The sequence below is a fragment of the Acinonyx jubatus genome, chromosome B4 (assembly GCF_027475565.1).
Source record: "Acinonyx jubatus isolate Ajub_Pintada_27869175 chromosome B4, VMU_Ajub_asm_v1.0, whole genome shotgun sequence".
Taxonomy (NCBI): domain Eukaryota; kingdom Metazoa; phylum Chordata; class Mammalia; order Carnivora; family Felidae; genus Acinonyx; species Acinonyx jubatus.
In genome coordinates, this window is record NC_069387.1 from 21077497 (window position 1) to 21085239 (window position 7743).

The following is a 7743-nucleotide window of genomic DNA, read 5'->3' on the forward strand; positions in this document are numbered from 1 at the left end:
CTATATTAATATAATGAATTCAAATAAGGCTCTCACGGAACTCAGGCAGTACAGGAGACCTGTACTGATCTGCCAATAAACAACCCACAAATAACCATTTTTAAAATATTAAGTATTGTTGGAAAGGGTAAAGAAATTCTGCTGTGATTTTACTAATGAATTCAATAGGCCCTTATTATCGAGAAGCAATATAATCGCGGGGGTAAAGGCCCAGATTTTCGGGTCAGAGCTGAAGTTAAGTTGTGCGTCTTTTTCTACCTGTGTGACCTGGACAAAGTTACTCAACCTCTCTGTTCCTCAGTTTACTCTTTTGGAAAATGGGGAGACACAATAACAAATACGTGCATATTGTTTCCTATGTGTCAAGAGAAGCTAAGTAACTTATCCAAAAATCACTTGGCTAAGAAGCAGCAAAGTTTTAAATTTGAACCTGATTTGTTTCCAGAGGCTGTGCTCCCAATAGTATGTGCCTAATAATCCCGCTGTTCAGTTGAAAGGCGACTGTGGTGCAAATGACCGATGTGTGTGTGATTAGGGGCAGGCAGGGGTGTGGATATGGGAGTACACGCCCGCGTGTGCGTGCGTGTGTGTACGTGGGCGTGTTTATAGCTCGTTTTCCTCACATTGCTCACACAGTGTTCTGTTCACACCTCTTCCTTTAGCACATTTTGAGGGAATTCTTTATTCTATTTGGCTCCCGGGCCGGTCCGTCAACCCTCACTTCCAGTGACGTGCATTTTGAGGGTATGGACAGGCAAGCAGTTATGCTTTACCTCACTTAGTCTCCGAGCACCTGGCTAAAAATTTAAGGGAGACGCTCACGCTGGCATTTTGTCTTCCTTGGTTTCTTTAGGCTGTAAGATGGACCTACTCGATGTTAATCCAATGGACCCCAGAGCAGTGGCCTTAGTTTTCTACAAGGATGAGGACAAACGTGGCCCGTCTAGGAAAGAAATGTTCCTAACTTCTGGAGGGTCAAGGGTCTGAGGGTTTACTCCAGGGGCAAGCTAACTGCCACAGTTTCTTGGCTGCTGGCATCAGACATGAGACTCCTGGGTCAAAGACAAAGGACTTTGTTACTCACCACACAGCAAGCAGCATGAGCCAAGCACAGTGTGTCCGTTCTCTCTGCTCCCAAGTCTCGTGGGGACGACCTGGATAGACCCAGACGCATGCCGGCAAGTGCAGCGGATTGTGTGTCGGGAGAGGGACCTTGCTCTTACAGAACCCAGTCTTCTGTAATGGGCAGTAAGCATAGCCGCCCTTTCACCAGAGGGAGACGCTATCTCTATCTTCCCAGGCTGTGTGCCAACATCCTTGAAAAGAGAGTCAAGGCAGAACAAAGGCAGTCAGGAAGCCTCTGAGTGTAAGACATGCAGAAACAAAGGAGAGTCACGGAGAATTCTCTCCCAGGCACTTGATCAATTCTTACGGTATAAAAGGCGTTATGGAATTTCTTATCTATAAAATAGAGAGATAGTCGACACATGGTTATGGAAACCTACCCTAGACATTATCTCTATAGTTATATATATATGTTTTTTTAAATTTTTTAAGTTTATTTATTTGTTTTTGAGAGGAGAGAGAGTGCGAATGGGGGAGGCACAGAGAGAGAGAGAGAGGCAGAGAGAGAGAGAGAGAGAATTTCAAGCAGGCTCCGCGCTGTTAGCACAGAGCCCGATGCGGGGCTCGAACTCGCGAACGGTGAGACCGTGACCCGAGCCAAAACCAAGAGTCGGACACTTAACCGACTGAGCCGCTCAGACACCCTGAGATACACCCCTTTATAACATTTTATATAAATACATAAAACTTTATTATGTATCCGTAATTGTATATCAGCTCAATGACTTATATATCAGCTCGATGACTCGTGAGTCCAATTTTCTTTTTAAAGGAGTGTTGGTGAGAGAGTGTGGTAGTCATCCTCTGTATCATCCCCCCTAATCTTTTGTTTAGAACTTCAAATTCAGAGAAGCCTCACTTTCTCCCCTGAGCTTCCCCGGATGCCTTTTGCTCTTCTGATGACCTCTATAGCCCTGTCTTTGGCACTCACTCTGGCTTTTCCCCGTATGCCCACTGCCTGGGCCCACCATTTTCGTAAACCAAGTAAACATCAGGTACTGTTTCCGAGCAACAGAGAAACTTGGGAGTCAGAGGAACTTGGGTGTGAGCCCTCCTTCTACCATTCTCAACTGTGGGATGTTGAGCAAATGTTTTGGTTTTCTTGTCTTTAAAATGAGGATGTAATAGGGATGCCTGGGTGACACAGTCCGTTAAGCATCCGACTCTTGGTCTGGGCTCAGGTCATGATCTCAAGGTTTCATGAGTTCGAGCCCCACAGCAGGCTCTGCCCCCGACAGTGCTGTGGAGGCTGCTTGGGATTCTCTCTCTCTCTCCCTCTCTCTCTCTGCCCCTCCTCGATTGTATGCTCCGCCTCTCTCTCTCAAAATAAATAGACTTAAAAAAAATTTAAATGAGGATGTAATAACACCAGCGACCTCACCAGGTTGCCCTGCGGTAGAAATAATAAGAAAGTGCCTGTAACTTGCACAGTGCAGGGCCAAACACGGTAAGCAGACAACTGTTAGCTATTATGCTTTGATCTCTCCCAACGAAACGGGAGATTATTTCGCGTCTGGCAAACACCTTACTGGCAGATTTACTAGCACGAGATGAGGTGAGCGATATTTGTTGACTGTCTTCATGCCTGAAACGAGCTGACTTTAAAAACTAAAAATGGGCTTTTCACCCGTTTTCATTTTCCCCTGGATACTTTCGAAAATAGCGGTGCGGTCAGGAGGAGTACTTTCATTTCCAGGTAAAATGCCTTCTCCCCTTCGGTGCAGGGGAGGCAATGACCGCACAGCCGCTTGTGAATTTGTGCAACAGGAAGTGAAAATTCAGAAAGGCTCGCGGTCTTTGGAGCGGACGCCCCCCCACCCCACACCATCCTCATCGCGCATGCGTGCATCCCCACGTAACCCGCCCCTTGCCTACCCGCAGGATGCAACCTGTCGTGGCTGCTTCGTTGGGCGAGAACAGAGCGTGGCTTCCACGGCTTAATGACTTTGTATTGCTGCTTGGCCCAGCTCGTCTGCGACTGCGAGTGATTCATCTCGCACGTTTCCCTTCCAACGTACCGTTTGCGTCGTGAGGACCACTCAGGTCCTTGTTAACTTGCTAACCGTGCGTAGAGCTCCAGATTGGCTCAGATCTTTCCGTCATCGGAAACCTGCACAGGAGAAGGCCCTTGTTCTCACACGTCCCCAGTAATCGGCATCTGCTTTGGGTCTATTTCAGGCACGAGTGTCTGGGTCGGACCTCAGGGCGATGAGCTGAGAGCCATCAATTTCCTTTTCCAGCTCCTAGGTATCAGCCCCCAAATCCTGCAGACAGTCGGACTCTGATTATCTTGAGAAAGTCCCAGTTTGTTTTACACAACAACAGCTGGCATACAAATGGAATCAAGCACTTTTAAGTAGTCATTAATCATACTGATGAGAACAGCTGAACCAAACAGTGTTCTCTCTAAGTACTTACACATCTGACATACAAATCAAGTGATCGTCCAATTAGTTATTTATAGGTTCCTTTCTTTGAAAAATCTTAATGTCTGTCTTTCCTTTTTGCTATTCCATAGTCTTTACTTTTAGAGGAAAAAAAAAACCTTGAAAAACCCAGATGAATGCATTTATATCTATATTATCAAGTCATTTCTCTGCTAAATCACTGAGCGATTTCGTTTATTGGCTTCCCAGAAAAATAATCTTTAATCTCTTTTAACTTTTTTATTTATTTTTTATTTATTTTTTAATTTTTTTTTTAACGTTTATTTATTTTTGAGACAGAGACAGAGCATGAGCAGGGGAGGGTCAGAGAGAGAGGGAGACACAGAATCGGAAACAGGCTCCAGGCTCTGAGCCGTCAGCCCAGAGCCTGACGCGGGGCTCGAACTCACAGACCGTGAGATCATGACCTGAGCCGAAGTCGGACACTCAACTGACGGAGCCATCCAGGCGCCCCTCTTTTAACTTTTTTAATACGCGTAAGAGAGAAATGTGGAAAGAGAGGTACATAGGGATAGACGCTTACAGAACAGAAAGCTTGACTTGTATCCCTTCTATGCAATTATTTATTCCTTTAAGAATTAGGATGAGAGAGAAAACTTGGCTGAATGAGATGAGATTTTCCTTATTCAGTTTGAATTTTCCCTGGCTAAGTAGGACAATCATAAAATAAAACGTAAAAAGGGAGCTCAGAATTGCCAGAGAGGGACATCAGTGCCCCACTCAGAGGTAATAATATGGAACCCACCCTAGCAGGCTTTAGGGATTAGCACAAAATTTAGCATCAGGAAAGCCCTCTCCATGCCCGGGAGCCATGATTACTAGCTACGTAGACATTACTGGTGAGTTAAAAACATTTATGGGATAACTCAAACGCTCCCTTCTTGCTCATGTTCTTTACTAAATGAGTGCCCTGGGACTCAGGATTGCCATGTGGCGCCATTCAGAGAATATGCTCACAGATATGAAATCCCACAGAAAGCAAAAGGAGAAATGAGGAAGGCTTTGGTATATCTCTTAAATCCTAGCCATCCGATTCCTTTTAGGCTTAGTGTGGGGTTCATCGTTCCATTATTGACAGAGTCCCGAAGGCCTGGGCTCTCTATCCCCCCATCTGGGGGATGGCGTCTGGCTGGGAACATAGTCCAGAGCCGTAAAGTAAATCACTCCAGGGAAGAAACCAAATCTTGCCTTAGCTTGTCGCTGGCCGAGCCTCAGAGCCTGGGAGAGGACACTCGGAGAGTAGCCTCCCCCAGGACATGTTCTGTTATCATTTTTCACGTACAGTTGGCATCTCTGTCAGAGACACCATGTAAAAAGGACACAAGAACCCACAGAGGTCAGCTACGAACTAGAAAATTCCACAGAGAAGGTCAGAGTGGATCTTTAGCAAGTGTTCCAAAGTGTTCCCTCAGCTCAGGTTTCAATGTCAAGGGTTAAGTGTGGATATGAAGACATTAATCCAAGCAGAGATTTGCAAGTTACCATTCTTCAAAGTTAAAGAGAAACAAAAGAACGGAACTTTTTTTGTTAAGTACGCTCTACAGTTAACATGGGGCTTGAACTCACGCCCCCCCCCCCCCGAGGTCATGTGTTGCATGCTTTACTGACAGAACCAGCCAGGCTCCCCCAAACTTTTTTTTTTTTAATGAATGGATTCATTTCCATAAGGAGACAATTTAAAAAATATAAGAAATAAGTTGTCTAAGAAATTTGTCACCCACGCTACGCTGAATGCCTAGGTTGCAAGATGCCATTGGCTTTAACATTTTGTTATTCCAGTTCTGTTGTTTGCTGATGACAGGGTTCACGGCAACTTGGCACACTGAAAATTTTTAGCGGACGGAATTTGAGTAACGGCAGGTGCGGGAAGGTCTCCCCGACCTCCCCGGTGGCCCCCAAAACAGGTCATGAGACCCTCACATGAGAGGTGCCCTCCCTATACCCAGAGGAAAGGAACATCCTCATCTCCAAAGACTGAACAGGGCGCTGAGAGGAATTCAAACAAAGAGGACTCGCTAAGTTTCCTCCAAGTTTACTGCAATTAGCTCGTATCCTTTTGTCCTATCATGTTCTCCCACAACTTTCCACCATCTTCCTAAGCCTAGTGTAAAAACACGCAGGGTTCACCTTTCTCGGGCTTCTTTTTCTTATGCAAGCTCCCGTGTCATGTAAAGCTTATGTTAAATACATTTGTGTCCTTTTGTCTGGTGAACCAGAATTTTGTGAGTCCCATCTACCGAGCTCCAGCCAGAGAACCTACGAGGGTAGGTGGACAAAGACCTTTCCCTCCCCTGCACTGAACCAGGGCAGGCTTGAGTTGGTTGACTCATCTCCTCGTCTTTTTGTTTATTTGTTTTTAAATGGTTATTTATTTTGAGAGAGAGAGAGAGAGAGAGAGAGAGAGAGAATCCCAAGCAGGCTCTGCGCTGTTGACCCAACACGGAGCTCAATCTCATGAACGGTAAGATCACGACCTGAGCCCAAGTCAGTAGTCGGGCACCCAACCGACTAAGTCACCCAGGCACCCCTCCTTGTGTTTTTAGATTCATGCCATTGAGACACGTAATCACTGAAATCCTTGGACCCTGAGAATATTTAGATGATGGGCTCCCAGTGCCCGTTGGTATGATATTTTTATTCTTGGGACTTGGGTATGTGGTTTCCACAGGGAGTAATATCTGTACCCTCCCTTTTGGAGCAATAGAATCACTCACTCCCCAGTCTCCTAATTATGGATGTAAATTGTGAGCACATTATAATTAGCATAACGCGTGGAAAGGTATCTCATTATAATTTTTTAAAGTTCTATGCACAGCTGTAAGCAAAATCCGAAATGAGCATCGTGGGAGACGTGTGTTGGGGTATCGGCTGATACCGTGGTCATCAGGTTCATTGCCTAGCTCTGCTACTAAGTGAGTGGTCTTGGGCAGGCGACTCTGGCTCTCAGTTTCTTTGCCCAGAAGATGGCAATGACAGTGATCCCTTCTCATCAGGTTGTTGTGAGAATCGAACAGATGAATAAACACAAAGTTGTCAACAACGGTGCCTGGCACAGAGAATGAACCCAGTGAATGTCCGCTCTCCTCAGCCCCTTCACACCATGCCTGGGGACCCAGATTTTCAGACATAATCCGCATAAAGGGGAATCTGCGGATTGAAACAATCCACAGCCTCCTTTCATTCAGTGCGGGCCGCCCTGGATGGAAGGAGAGCCGTGGCGCAAATCGCCTCCCTGACCAAACCTGAAAACCTCTCTCTCCTCCCCGGGGGTGTGTAAGGGGGAGTTGGGGTGAAGACAGCTACTCCCTCCCACTTCTGCATCTGAAAAAACAAGACTAGGAAAATCTACCCGAATGGTTTCTGACAGCCCTAGGAGTATGATAAAAGGCTTCTTTTTTCTTAAAAGAAAAATCACTTTTAATCACTCAGTGTCAGGAGCCGGGAACTTTCTGTTGTGAAATAACCAGAGCTCCCGCTTCCTTTGCTCCCCCTGCAGAGCCCCGGGTGGGAGGAGGCGAGGGCGTCTGGGCAGAGCCCTTGAAACTCAAGGGCAAGGGAGGGCCCGGAAGGTCCAGGGTTTCCTGATCTCCAGGGCTGCAGACGACAGCTGGGCTTTCCAGGAATTCGGTCCTGCAAAGCAGGGAGGGTCCTCATGTCTGTACTCGAGATTCCCGGTGTGCTGGCTCACCAGGTGCACCTGTGGCAAACCTCGTGGGGGGCAAAAGCTGGTTTCCCAGCCCAGTTTCCACCCTTTTCTCCCAGCACACCCCCCCTCCGCCCCCACACACCCTCAGGTTCATCAGAGCCTGCTCTCTGGAGGCCCATTAATTCCAAAGCCTTCTTTCTAGAATGATGAACTCTTCAGAATCTGTATTGTTTTACTTTTTTTTTTTTAATGTTGATTTATTTTTGAGAGAGAAAGAGAGACAGAGTGTGAGCGGGAGAGGGGCAGAGAGAGAGGGAGACACAGAACCCGAAGGAGGCTCCAGGCTCCGAGCCGTCAGCACAGAGCCCGATGTGGGGCTGGAGCCCATGAACGGCAAGATCATGACCTGAGGTGAAGTCAAAAGCTTAACCAACTGAGCCACCCAGGTGCCCCAGAATCTGCATTTTAAACGTATAAAAAACTTGAGGCCAAATGAGTGACTCCTTAATTGTGGAAGTTCAAGTC

The 7743-nt window shown here is 46.6% G+C and overlaps 1 long non-coding RNA gene across 1 annotated transcript; it reads left to right on the top strand.

Moving 5' to 3' along the window:
• Positions 1-2994: 2994 nt before the first annotated feature.
• Positions 2995-7437, top strand: LOC128316304 (uncharacterized). The gene is made up of 3 exons (XR_008299951.1): positions 2995-3109; positions 5951-6033; positions 6116-7437. It is a non-coding gene; the product is annotated as an uncharacterized LOC128316304 (long non-coding RNA).
• The last annotated feature ends 306 nt before the right edge of the window (positions 7438-7743 follow it).